General features: G+C 36.2%; 1 long non-coding RNA gene across 1 annotated transcript in view; it reads right to left on the bottom strand.

Annotated features, from left to right (window-relative positions):
• LOC116549775 overlaps positions 1 to 6,475 on the bottom strand; it is an 81,362-nt gene extending 74,887 nt beyond the window's left edge. Inside the window, exon 1 of the long non-coding RNA XR_004268056.1 lies at positions 3,650 to 6,475. This is a non-coding gene — a long non-coding RNA (uncharacterized LOC116549775). The remainder of the gene's footprint in view (positions 1 to 3,649) is intronic.
• Between the last annotated feature and the right edge of the window lie 8,781 nt (positions 6,476 to 15,256).

Genomic DNA, 15,256 nt, shown 5'->3' with positions numbered 1-15,256 from the left:
TCATCCCGGGGATGCAAGGCAGGTTCAACATATGCAAGTCTATAAACGTAATTCACCACATAAACAGAACCAAAGACAAAAACCACATGATTATCTCAATTGATGCAAAGAAGGCCTTTGACAAAATTCAACAGCCCTTTATGCTAAAAACACTCAATAAGCTAGGTATCTATGGAACGTATCTCAAAATAATAAAAGCTATTTATGACAAACCAACAGCCAATATCATACTGAATGGGCAAAAACTGGAAGCAATCCCCTTGAAATGTGGCACCAGGCAAGGATGCCCACTCTCACCACTGCTATTCAATATAGTATTAGAAGTTCTAGCCAGAGCAATCAGGCAAGAAAAAGAAATAAAGGGCATTCAAATAGGAAAGGAGGAAGTCAAATTGTCTCTATTTGCAGATGACATGATTGTATATCTAGAAGACCCCATCGTCTCAGCCCCAAACCCCCTGAAACTGATAGGCAAGTTCAGCCAAGTCTCAGGATACAAAATCAATGTGCAAAAATCACATGCATTCATATACACCAATAACAGACTTAAAGAGAGCCAAATCAAGAACAAACTTCCATTCACAATTGCCACAAAGAGAATAAAATACCTAGGAATACAACTAACAAGGAATGTAAAGGACCTCTTCAAGGAGAACTACAAGCCACTGCTCAACGAAATAAGAGAGGACACAAACAGATGGAGAAACATTCCATGTTCATGGTTAGGAAGAATCAATATCGTGAAAATGGCCATACTGCCCAAAGTAATTTACAGATTCAATGCTATCCCCATCAAGCTACCAATGACCTTCTTTGCAGAACTGGAAAAAACCACCTTAAACTTCATATGGAACCAAAAGAGAGCCCGCATAGCCAAGTCAATTCTAAGCAAAAAGAACAAAGCGGGAGGCATCACACTACCAGACTTCAAACTAAACTACAAGGCTACAGTAATCAAAACAGCATGGTACTGGTACCAAAACAGAGATATAGACCAATGGAACAGAACAGAGGTCTCGGAGGCAACACAACATATCTACAACCATCTGATCTTTGACAAACCAGTCAAAAACAAGCAATGGGGAAAGGATTCCCTGTTCAATAAATGGTGTTGGGAAAGCTGGCTAGCCATGTGCAGAAAGCAGAAACTGGACCCCTTCCTGACACCTTACACTAAAATTAACTCCAGATGGATTAAACACTTAAACATAAGACCTAACACCATAAAAACCCTAGAAGAAAATCTAGGCAAAACCATTCAGGACATAGGTGTAGGCAAGGACTTCATGACTAAAACACCAAAAGCATTGACAACAAAAGCCAAAATAGACAAATGGGACCTAATCAAACTCCACAGCTTCTGCACAGCAAAAGAAACAATCATTAGAGTGAATTGGCAACCAACAGATTGGGAAAAAATTTTTGCAGTTTACCCATCTGACAAAGGGCTGATATCCAAAATTTACAAAGAACTAAAACAGATTTACAAGAAAAAAACTAACAAGCCCATTCAAAAGTGGGCAAAGGATATGAACAGACACTTTACAAAAGAAGACATACTTGAGGCCAACAAACATATGAAAAAATGCTCATCATCACTGGTCATCAGAGAAATGCAAATCAAAACTACATTGAGATACCATCTCGAGCCAGTTAGAATGACGATCATTAAAAAATCTGGAGACAACAGATGCTGGAGAGGATGTGCAGAAATAGGAACACTTTTACATTGTTGGTGGGAGTGTAAATTAGTTCAACCATTGTGGAAGACAGTGTGGAGATTCCTCAAGGACATAGAAATTCCATTTGACCCAGCAATCCCATTACTGGGTATATATCCAAAGGATTACAAATCGTTCTACTATAAGGACACGTGCACACGAATGTTCATTGCAGCACTGTTTACAATAGCAAAGACCTGGAACCAACCCAAATGCCCATCGATGATAGACTGGATAGGGAAAATGTGGCACATATACACCATGGAATATTATGCAGCCATCAAAAACGATGAGTTTGTGTCCTTTGTAGGGACATGGATGAACCTGGAAACCATCATTCTCAGCAAACTGACAGAAGAGCAGAAGATCAAACACCGCATGTTCTCACTCATAGGCAGGTGTTGAACAATGAGAACATGTGGACACAGGGAGGGGAGCACTACACACTGGGGTCAGTTGGGGGGAAATAGGGGAGGGACGGTGGGGGGTGGGAAGCTGGGGAGAGATAGCAAGGGGAGAAATGCCAGATGTAGGTGATGGGGAGGAAGGCAGCAAATCACACTGCCACGTGTGTTACTATGCAACAATTTTGCATGTTCTTCACATGTACCCCAAAACCTAAAATGCAATAAAATAAATAAATGGGAAAAAAAAAAGAAAGAAAAAGAAAAAAAAAAAAAAACCTTGATTTTATTCTTATTATTTTCTAATAAACATAATAAAAATTTGCCATTCCTTAATCTTAATAGGAAAGACACACTCTTGATATATTTTCTCACAATTTATTTCTCCAAGGAAATGTTCTAAAATTTCTCATTTATTTTTCTGTTTCAACGTTAGGCCAAAAAAAGTCTTGGAAAAAATATTCCAAAGTGGCAAACTGTTCTGCCTTATTCATACCTTGTAACACACACAATTAACCCAAGTGTGGAACTGTCTAATAAACTATGCCCATGTTTCTTCTGAAAGTTCATGCATGCAAGTGACAGAAACAGAAAATGTCAAGGAGCCTAACTGATGTTCCGCATTTGAGCAGAAAGGAGTTCTGAGAAAAGTTTTGTGAATTTAAGTTTTATTTCATGTTTCTACATTTGAAGTTCTAGCAATGTACTAGATGCTTAAAATTCACATAAAAATTGTCATCAAGATTAACCAGTAGGTAAAAGTTTACTGTAGACAACTTGAGACCAGATCTCCTTCTTTGAGAATTTATCTGGTATTAAAATTCTATAAAATTTCATTGAGTTCAGGGGAAAATAATATTGAGAGAGCTAAGCTGTCAAAAAATATGAATATTTTATTAATTTACCTCTCACACCAATACATTTGAGGTTGTTGTTTTAGCAAACTGACAGCAAACACCACTGTAGTCTCGAGACAATTGGCCCCAAGTGCTTTAACCTCAAGACCAGTCTCTGAGTTGTGGGTGCCGAGGGCCCAGAGGAAGATAACCCTTAATGTTTGATTTGAGAATTCATTCATTAAGCCCATTACAAACCAGGCTTCATGCTTTCTGATAATGTAGGCACTGTTTTGTAAATTTAGATCCCTGAGTGTAAGGTGATATAAATACAGAAATAGCAATAACACCTACTGTTTACTTCATGCTTCCTATGTTCCAGACACTTTCATAAGCATTTTATAATTACTAAGTATCTTTGTTTTAAAAAATGAGAAAAGTGAAGGCTGAGAGCTTGAGCAAATTGTCCAGGGTAGCAAAACTAGTGAGAAAGTAAGGAATGAAACACTGGAAGTCTCCTTCAAGGATCCATATCTTAACCACACAATTGTGATCAAAAACTTATTTCTAACACAGATAATAAGACCTCCCATCCTTAAAATGGACACTCAAACCTCATCCATGCTGTTTGCAGTAGTTCTTAATAAGCACCTCACCCCTGTATATTTATGTGTTAGTCGTGTATTACCAGGTGGCCGTGGCTCAAGGTCTTCTGAAGTCTTGACTGGGGCCGAGGATCTGCTCCTAAGCTGGCTCATTCCCACAACCATGGTCCTTGCCACACATACCTCTTCCTAAGGCTACTAAGTCATCTGGCAGGTGATTTCCTCCAGGGCAACTCATCCAAAAAACAGAACAAGGCAGAGCCCTCTGTCTTTTATGACCTAACCTCAGGAATCACAGACAATTGGTTCTGTTTTATCTTGCTCATTATAAATGAGTCACTAAGTCCAACACAATCTCAGGAAAGAAAATTAGTCTCTACCCTTGAAAAAACTGTCAAAGAATTTTGGACATATTTTAAGGCTGCCACAACATTTAATCTAATTCAGCTGGAGGAATTTCTGTTTTTCATCGTCCAATTGTCTATAACCAAATTTTGATTTTATCTTATAATTCTCAAAACCATCTACCTACTTACATCTTATCTTACCCTAAGTATTCTAATTGATTCTGGCTTTAGGTCATCTTTTCTTTCCGTTGTTCTAACTCTATTAAAATGTACCCAAACATGCTGAGTTAATCAGGACTGGAAACCAATTAGCTTTGTTAGATCTAAATGTCAGAGTCCGGATCCAGCCCATGTTGAAGTCCGAGGGGAGTGAGTGGATTGGTAGAAAGAACACTCGGTGGTGGGCGCCGGCGGGGGGGGAGCATAGGCAGGTGAAATGTAGTTTTCTCATTAGTAGTTTACTCCCATTAGTTCTTTCACACTGTCCACCTGTATCTCGGCTGTTTGCTCCGACTCTACGGTGCCTGCGGCCCCCACACCTGTAGCTGCACAGCCAGCTCTCTCATCTTCAGTGTCAATAGTTCAACTCTTCCTCTTTCCCGGCACCAATGTGATTTGTGTTGTGGCTCACCTCTGTCCATCAGTTTTGGCTTTTTTTCCCCTCTCGGCATTAGTGTCTGTACAAGAGTCATGTTGAGCCCCGTGAACAGTGTCAGTAGGGCAGTTATTATTCCTTTTACAGACAAAAGTGGTTCAGAGTCAAGTATGAACTTCTACAAACAGGCTATGTAACAAGTAGAGGTGTATGTCTGTGTCTCAAACTTGTTGAGTCATATAGGCCTGGATATCCGTCTCCGCCTATTTTTTGACCAAAGTACGTCTGTGTACCTTACAACTGTGTTAGTGAATCAAACTCGGGTCTGCCTCCCTTGCATAGCAAAACCAAATGCTGACATTGGGATTGCAGGCCTCCCTGCAAGGAGAATCAGGCAGCTAATGCTTAGCTCCAAACACCCCAATGGCTCACAGTAAAAGCTTTTAGAAGCAGGCAAGCAAAGGTTACAGGCAATGTCATAAATCAGTACACGGAGGTTATACATTGGTTTGACTTAAAAGTGAGACATCTCAAAGTAAAGGCCCACAGGTCACAGATAGATTCAAAGATTTCCTGATTTGTGATTGGTTAAAAAGGCAAAGCTGTGCCTAAAAATTTGGGATCAGCAGAAAAGATTCTTAGCTCTGGCCAGTGGGTGTGATTTCCTTCAGGTCTCTCAGGAAGAAATTAGAAGAAAAAACAGTGGTCTTCAGTTCCCCCTTATCTGAGGTCTACATGCCAGTGAATCCATTTGATGGGGGTCCAGGTTTCTGAAAAACAACTCAGGGACATATGTTAAGATGTTATACATAGTTTCTGCAGGAAACCAGACATCTTGTGACCTTGGCTATGGTTTTAAGCTACAGTGCTTAGCTTCTTGCTTGTTAAGTTGCTTATTTACTTCTCAGGGCTAGGTGCCTGGAATTTGTCTTGAAGGAACTCAAGATTTTCCTTTATTTTCATGTTTGCGCCAGGGGGTCAGCAGGCCTCTAAGAGGGGAGCCTGCACTGTCTCAGCTTTTCCAAGTAATCATTCATCTCTATGGTGAGGCTCCCCACAAGAATAAACACAAAAATAGTCTCTTTCCTGAGCCCTGCGCTGTTGCCATGTGATTTCCTGAATCCCATTGCCATTACTTTGACCAAATTGACAATTAAAGAAAGTTTATTTCAGACTCTGATAGCCAGCACTTCTCCTTAGATCACAGGATCTTCCTTCTACCTCTCCTGGCCCACAATTCCCTACTCAGGTGTGCCCAGTCATCAGCTGGCCCTTCCATCTCTTTGTCTTCTAGGGCTATCTCCTCAAAACATCCCTATCACCTGGAACTAATGGAATACACTGAGTCAATCTAAGCCAGAGTTTGTCTACCTCAGCACTATTGACACTTGCTGTTGGATAATTCCTTGTTGGAGAGGGCCATCCTGTGAGTTGCAGGATGTTTAGCAGCTTCTCTGTCCTCTGCACATGAGATACCACTGGAACTTCCCAGCTGTGACAAACGTGTCTCCAGACATTGCCAAATATTCCCTGGGGTGCTAAATTACCCTAGGTTGAGGTCCACTGATCTGAGTAAAATACATGAGCCTTATCAGATAAAATATATGCAGAGATGTTCAATGCTTCATCTAAAAGAGGTAATCAATGATATTTGGAGATGAGCAAGAAAGATTTCTGTAGGATGCAATTATTTAATTTAGGTGTTTATCTCTTCTGCTGCCCTTTGTCCCTTTTTTGTCCACCAGCTGATATCTGGGAGAACAGAGGGGCTCTGCACAACAGGTTAAAGTATATTTTCTCAAGGTTACAAATACTTGAAGGATCTGAAACAAAGAGGAGGAAAAAGGAAACAAAGGGAACTAGAATGGGACAGCATAAATAGTAAACATTTTTTATGTTTAAATTATTTTAGAGTATCTAAGAGATGTTAGTCTTTCTTCTTTTTTTTTTTTTCTTTTTGAGACAAAGTCTCACTCTGTCACCTAGGCTGGGGTACAGTGGCCCGATCATTGACTGCAACCTCCACCTCCCGAGTTCAAATGATTCTCCTGCCTCAGCCTCCTACGTAGCTGGGATTACAGGCATGTGCCACCATAGCCGGCTAATTTTTTTTTCTATTTTTAGTAGAGATGGAGTTTCACCGTGTTGGCCAGGCTGGTCTCAAACTCCTGGCCTCAAGTGATCTGCCTGCTTGGAATCCCAAAGGCCTGGGATTACAGGCGTGAGCCATGGCGCCCAGCCTAGTCTTTATTTTTTGAGTTAATCTTTACTGAGTGGTAACCGTGCACCAATCACTTTGCTAACATTTTGTCAAATATTAACTTATTTAATCTTGGTTAACAATCCCATGCCACAGATACTACTATACTCCTTTGACACATGAAGAAGCTGAGGCAGAGTGATATCATCTTGCTTAATAACTAGTTTGGGAAAACATGCTTTCAAAGATCTCTCTGCTACTCTGTGTTCCCTCAGGGCTTTGCTTTTGTTCCTCAAGTACTTCTCACTTTACACTGATTCATGCTCAGCATTGAAGATTTGAAGAGAATCACAGATTCTCACAGATTCATCTAGCTCTCCATTTTCTGAAGGGAAATAATAGAACCGAGAATCAGCATGAAAAGTGACCAAAGTGGAGATGCCAGCACTTCAGTGACTGGGAAAGTGGCCCAGTCTTCAAGGGGATTGGGAGGAGATAGAGCCAAGAGAAGCTAGCAGGAGATCAAAACTAGAAGGGATCAAAATTGGAGGATACCATAAGATAAAAAGAGCTATTTCTCCAAGAAAGAGATAGAGATACTTAACACAAAATTTGAGTTTGAATAGAAACTTTGCCAAAAGCCTTGAAGAAAAATAGGAATTATCTTTAAAAAAAGAAACAAAAAAACTATTGTTAGCATTAAAATGTACCTAAGAATATGTAATTCATTGATTACTCCATGAATAATTATTAAGTACCTACTTTTTATGTCCAGTCAAGCCCTGTGTATCAGCCTGCTACGAGCTCACCTTCTCAAAAGCCTTCAGCAGTTCTCTGCTGCCTCCTTAGCCTGATGACAACAGCCTTCTCTTATCTAACCCCCTCCTGCCTTCTCAGCTTAACCTTTGCTTTTGGTGCACAAAATCAAGCTACTTGTGTTTTCCCTGAAATGTCTTTCCTGCTTTTCAACTCACAGTTTCCTCTGCTTAAAATGCACTTTTTCCAAGTATCCTGCTCTATTAAAATTTTACTGTCCCCCAAAGCTCGGATCAAATATCCTCTCCTCCATGACCCAATCTCTAATTCCAGTTGGAAATAGCCTCTAACTCTGATATTCCACAGTACCCAGTTTTGCCTCTCTGAGGAACTTACCCTAAATTATAATAAGCTGTATATCTGTTTATCCAGCTGTTAAACAAATAAACTCCTTAAGGAGAAAGAACAAGTTTTACTCATCTTTGTCCTACAAACTTTGAAAATCATATGTGTTCAATAAACATTTGTTAACTCCAATTGAGATTTGAGTGCTTGACATCTTCATTTTTAAAGATGAAGTAAAATCTAAGCCAGCATAAAAATTTCCACTTTTTGATATATTCTGCCAAAATCTTAATAACATTGGCATTTGTAGAACACTTTTTAATTTCTGAAGTGCTTTATAAATATGCTCTAATTAACCCTTCAATAGCCCTGACCTTATGGTATCAGGTAGCAGAGTGATGATTTCATACCTCTTGGAATAATACTATAGAGACTTTCCATGAAGGGGCAAAGTTGGATGCTTTCCAGAGAACAGGGAAAAGCAGGAAACCAAGAGGTTCCAAACCAAATGGCCTGCCAGCCACCACAGGAGGGGATGAGTTGGAGGAGGTAAACAGTATGAAAAGCAAAGACTTTCTTTTCTGTTGTGGGTTTTTTTTTATTACCACTGATGACATTTTATCCCTACTTCTAAGTGCTAATTTTTATAAATTCCAGAATATAATTCATGTCTTTTGTAGCATCATCATCTACAAAGTAAATATCCCAAATTCAAAAATATAAATTAGTATATTCAAGAGAAAGAGAAAGAAAAAAAAAACCAACCTTGTTAAATGCATTGAAGAACATAATAACATAATATTGCAGAGGTAGGCAAGTTTAAGCCAAACCATTATGTAAACATTTAGATTTTTGTACAGACATATTAAAAATCTAATTCCTAATTTTAACACAAGGAGTCATTAAGGTTTTTTCTCTATATATAACATGTAGTATATAATGCACAAAAAAAATCAGTTTCACATGATTTTTTAGGAACATTACTTACTAAATTTTAGATACATCTGTACATAGGCTGCAAGAAGTTTCCATGCCTGAACAGAATCCTTCATACATCCACAGCGTGTCTCAAGGCTTGTGTTTGACATAATCCATAGCTCCAGCAGATTCTCTTCCTTGGGAGCCTCTGCTCCTGGCTTCAGTCATGCTGTTGCCCTTGTGGAGTTCTTGCAACAGAAAAGCTTCAGGGTCAGATGCTGCATGAAAAGTTCTCTGGTTCTTTCCCCATCAAAACTATTCACTCACTCCTCTAGGATATCATAGAATTGTGTTTAATATAATTTATTTCCACATTAGTTGAACACCTACAGTTTGCTAAACACCATATCTCCTTTAAACATCTATGACATTGCCTTGTTTTATAGTTAAATGTGTAAAAAGGTGTTTCTAAAAACTTGTGGACATTTTGATCTCAGAGATACTATTATCAACATATCTCTTAAGGAGTTTCACACATATTAAACCTTTCATTTAAATTTGATAACACTTTAACACATTTTCTTAGGGAAGCAACGTTGAGCCCAATAGCTATGCTCTCAGGTCAGAGAATTCAGATGTATTCAGTTGGCCAAGAAAGATAATCAAGCTATCCCATCAAAATTGCTTGTGGATTTCTAAATTCCTTTTTGAGAAAGCATCTGAAGGAGAGTAGAATGGTGCTAATCAGAGGCTGAAGGGGTGAGGGAAATGGGGAGATAGCTAAAGGGTAAAAAGCCTCAATTAGACAAAAGGGAAAAAAAATTTTATTTCTTTGAGATATATCATGCAACATGGAGAATATAGTAAATAATAATGAATAATGTACTGTGCATTTCAAAATTGCCAAGAGTAAATTTTACGTGTTTTCACTACAAAAAATAAACATTTAAGGTAATAGATATGTTAATTTCCTTGATTTAATTATTTCACAAGTTATAATTTGTCTTTACAATTTTAAAAAATGATAATTAAAAAAAAAAACTAAGCTGGACATGGTGGTACAATACTGTAGTCCTAGCTACTTGGGAGGCTGAGGTGGGAAGATTGCTTGAACCCATGAGTCTGAGGCTATAGTGTGCTAGCTATTATCACGCCTGTGCATATACACTGCACTTTAGCGTAAGCAACATATCAAGACTCCATCCCTAAAATAAAAACCTACCACCACAACAACAAACAAACAAAAATCTGAAAGGTAATTTCATGATATGTACATCATTCCTATAAGATAAATATGCAAATCAGTTTTTGTAATGATATCAGACTAATGTATAGTGGTAAAATTAGAAACAATTACATGTCCAATAATAGTGAATTATTTATTGAACGTACCAATAGATTATCTTTTAGTCATCTACTAGGATGCCATTCAACCATTAAAAATTGTTTTGTACATGGACACAAGGGAGGAACATCACACATCAGGGCTGGTCAGGGGGGTGGAGAGCAAGGGGAGGGAGAGCATTAGGACAAATACCTAATGCATACAGGGCTTAAAACCTAGATGATGGGTTGATGGGTGTAGCAAACCACCGTTAACACATGTATACCTATGTAACAAACTTGAACATTCTACACATGTATCCCAGAACTTAAAGTATAATAATTTTTTTAAATTGTGTTGTAAAAATTACTGCATTGTTATGTAAAAATATTGACATATATCAAGTGAAAAAAATAAAAATTTTATAAATTTACCTCTCACCCTAAAATATTTGGATTATCTATTAAATATTGTCTTATGACAATATTTAATAGATAATCACCCCTGAGATCCTAAGACAATTGATCCTAAGTGCTGTGGTCTCAAGTCCTGTCTCAGTGTGTATGTGTATGTATGTGTATGTGTATGCGTGTCTATGGCCCAGATTATTCTTTAATGCTTAATTGGGAATTGATTCATTGAGTTTCTGATATTGAGAAATAAGTTATTTGTAGACTTAAATCAAGAAGTTAAACGAACAAACAAAAAGGTTGCAGAGAACGACAGAAAAACTGAAAGACACCCAAAAAGTTAGAAAGGAAAACTTAAAAGAAAAAAGAAGCAGAAATAGGTAAAGTAATTTTGTTAATTGAGGACTGTAAAAAATCAAAATTTCTATTTTTGGAAAAGCTAATGAAATTGGTAAACCCCTGGAAAAACTGATCAATACATAAAAAGAGAAAGTGAAGGCATAAATTACAGATTTTAAAAATTTTTTCAAAAGGATTTCACTAAAGATCCTACAGATATTAAAAGCATAATAATATTAGATGAACAAATTTCTTTACAAGTCCAATTTACCAAAACTAACACAATAGTGAATAGAAAATCTAAATACTCTTATATCTATTAAAGAACTATAGTCCATAATTTAAAACTTTTTCACAAGGAAAACTCCAGGGCCAGGAGAATTCCTTAGTGAATTCTTCTATATATTTTAGAAAGAAATAACACCAATGTTAAACAAACTCTTCTAGAGATTTTCAAAAGATTGTATACTTCCTAATTATTTTATGAGGCCAACATAGGCTTGATACCAATACCTGGCTAGAATATGACAAGAAAGGAAAATTGAAGTAAAATTTCCCTTACACAATAGATGTAAAACATCTAAAAATATTAGTAAATCAAATTCAATAATAAATATGATCAAGTTGGATTTATTATAATTACCTATTTAAATATAAAATTAGTATAATTAACCACATCAACAAGATAAGGAGAAAAACTGTGTAGATCATCTAAATGAAAATAGCTAATAAAAACTTTAAATGTTACATATAATTTTATTAAATTAGGAATGGAACAGAAATTCCTTAGTTAATATGGTCAATGATATCTTTCATTAAAAAAGACTAAGTAGCAAACATCTTACTTAAGGTTAAAATATTGTAGCTTTATTCTCTGGTATTAGGAAAAAGATTTATGCTGTTAATGACTTTATTCAACAATGTAATAGAAGTCCTCTTCTATTACATTGTTGAATGCATAAGACAAGAAAAACAAAGGGAATGTATAAGGATTAGAAAGTGAGAAATACAAATGCCATTGTTTACAAATGATATGATTGTGTATATAGAAAAATGTAAAGTATACATGAAAAATTATTAAAATTAATAGGTAACATTACAATTTAATTAGATATTAGGGCATTATAACAAATTGGTGAGAAATCTGTACCTTCTCAGTTCTGTTGTAAACCTAAAACTACTTTTAAAAATAAAGTCTGCTAAAAAATGTTTATGCTTTGTAGTAGCCAAAACCAATTATAAAACGAACTTTAAAAAATGTATGTTAGATCAAAAATATTAACTACCTAGGAACTAATTTATTGAGAGATACACAAAACAACTACAGAAAAAAACTAAAAAATAAATTAGAGACCAAAATAGGTGAAAGAATATACCATATTCATGGAATATAAAATTTAATATATTTAAGATATTAATTTCCCTAATTTGCTCTATAGATTAAGTACAATTATGTTCAAAATTTCACCAGAAATATTTGTGAAAATTGACAAACTGAATTTTATATAGAAATTTAAAGAGCAAGTATAGAGAAGACAATCTTGATGAAAAATAAAATTAAATAACTTTTATGGCTAAATTTGAAGACATTACACTACTAAATATTAAGGCTTATTATAAAACTTCAGTAATTAAACAATGTGATATTGTTTAAACAAACCATTGGAACAAAATAAGGAGTCTAGAAACAGAGTTTAAATAAATCATCACCTAATTTTCAGCAAAGTTGCCACTGCAATGCAGTAGGGAAAGGAAGGACTTTTCAATAAATGGTGCTGACATCTACATGAAAAATATAATGACTCTTAATCCCACCTGAACCACACACAAAAATCCATCTCAAATGGATCATAGACTTAAACATGAAAGACAAAATAGTAAAGCTGTTAGACAAAAGCACAGAAAAAAATGGCTTTATATGCTTGGGAAAGTAATGTTTTATTAAGAAAAAAGGAATAACATTAAAGTGAAAAATTGATAATTCAGACTTCATTTAAAAGGACATCAATTCATCAAAAGATATCACTGAGAAGGTAAAAAGTCAAACCAAAGTTCTAACATGTAAAGAACTTGGAAGTCATCATCTTCATCCTTAAACAAGAAAACAGTGAATAAACTGTATATCACCAAATTTTCTTGAACCCATCAGAGAAATTGGATAGCAGGGCAAATTGCCACTTCAAAATCTGTATAAACTGATCCAGGCAAAGAGATGCAGCACCTGAGATGAGTTTTTCTAGAGCATACATCACTAGAAAAGTCACTGGAGCCGTAAACTTAAATGGTGATTTTGACAAACTGATGAAATGCAGACTGTCACAAAACAATTTAACTGTATTACCCATGTATGAAACAGCCTCACTAAAGGAGTTGGGTGCTGAACTAAGTATCTTTGGAAATGAGTGAAGTCTGTAAGACTAAAGGCAAAAGAAATTGTGCTCTATTTGACAAAGTGTATGCCACAAGGCTAACAAGTTAATAACTCTGATACCATTTTACATGTATTGGAATTGAACAATTAAATAAATGGATGGCAGGTGGTGGAGCCTGCTTTCTCACTGCTGGAGTAAGAAGTTACTGATAAACCAGTGGAAGAGGCTAGAATGAGCAATGTGGTAATGAATTCAAGTGTGAGTATAAACTCATTTAGATGAATGTGAACTCATTGGTATAAAGTCTTTCACCTCACAGATACAAATGTTTACACATGGAAATATTTATGAATAATTGTGTATACATGGGTGATATGGTTTGGCTCTGTGGTCCCACCCAAATCTCATCTCGAATTGTTATCCCCATAATCCCCACGTGTTGAAGGAGGGGTCTAGTGGGAGAAGAATGGATCATGGAGGTGGCTTCCGCTGTGCTGTTCTCATGAAAGTACAGGGGAGATTTCTGAGAAAATGGGAGATTCTGTCTTGATCTGTGTAGCGAATATATATGTGTGTGTGTGTGTGTGTGTGTGTGTGTGTGTTTACTTTAGAAATATTAGGGGGGTTCTGTACATTAGATACTTTTCTGTATGCACGTCATACTTCAATAAAATAATTTACAGAAACAACTAGACTGAGATATTGTTTTTCTGCTATCAGTTTGTCAAAATTCAAAAGTTTAACAATATGCTGTGTTGGTGAGGCTGTGGAGAAAGGGACCTTCCCAAGCACTGCTCGTGGGAATGTTATACGTCTCTACCACTTTGGAGGAGAATTTGACACAATCTGTTATGGGCTAAATTGTGCAATGCCATCCCACCAACCAAATTCATTGGCTAAATCCCTAACCCCTAGTACCCTAGAATGTTTGTATTTAGTGATAGGATCTCTAAAGAAGTGAACAGGGTGGTCCCTAATCCCATCTGGCTGGTGTCCTGCTAAGAGGAGAAAATCTGAAAAACATTAGGGGAATGTGCCCAAAGAAAAAAGTTTTCTATGTGAGAACATAGAAAGAAGGTGGCCATCTGCAAGCCAACAAGAGACCTCAGAAGAAAACAAAGCTGCAAACACCTTGATCCTAGGCTTTCAGCCTTTAGAACTGTTAGAAGACAAATTTCTATTGTTTAACCCCATCCATTCTACGGTATTTTGTTATGGCATCCCTAGTAAACTGATACACAAACAAAATTACAAGGATGTTCCAGAAGTCTTATGGCATTTAAAGTGTTGTCAATTTCAGTAGTATACATGCAAAAGATTGCAAGATAACTTGAATGTTTATATTTCTTATACAACCACTTAGTCTTGTAAAATTTAAGTAATTTTTATTTTCTTTTTAAGCCCTCTGAATAAGGTGAGCATTGACTTAAAACGCAAAAATATTTATTTCAAACTCACAAAATTAATTAAACTGGTAAATGGTATAGTTTTGTAAATTTTTAACGTTTATATTTCTGACACTAAAGCTTAAAACATACTAAGCTTTGTGAGATACTTTGTATATACATTTGCCCATTAACTCAGCAATCCCACTTCAAAAGTTATCCTAAAGTTGAACTGGCAAAAATCCGAAAAGATAAATCTATAGGCCTTTTTGTGTCAGTGACATTTGTTATAAAGGAAACAGGAATAGAAGCTAGACATCTTTGAATTTACTTTGTGGGTATATTTTATTTTGATGCCATGTAAATGTTTCACATATTTAAATGTCCAAATTAAATTTCAAAAGAGAAAACTCTAAAAACTGAAAGTAACATAAAAACATACTGTGTATCCAGTTGATGTAGTAATCAATGACTTTAATGCACAGTAATTTGACTGTATATCCCTCGTATGATATACCTTTTTGAATGAAAAAAATTAGTCTAACTCTTATGGTAATCATATTTAATTATATTTCCACAGTAGTGTTATTGTTTTTACTCTGAGACTATTGTGTTGGATAAAGAAAATGGATAATAACACTAGTGGCAATGAGAACTGGGAAATGGGGCATGGAAAAAGTAAAATGCAGATATAATATC

The sequence above is a fragment of the Sapajus apella genome, unplaced genomic scaffold (genome assembly GCF_009761245.1).
Source record: "Sapajus apella isolate SASKATOON/1434 unplaced genomic scaffold, GSC_monkey_1.0 scaffold6, whole genome shotgun sequence".
In the NCBI taxonomy this organism is placed as follows: Eukaryota; Metazoa; Chordata; class Mammalia; order Primates; family Cebidae; genus Sapajus; species Sapajus apella.
The sequence above is the reverse complement of the archived record's forward strand: the minus strand, read 5'-3'. Positions and strand labels throughout refer to the sequence as shown.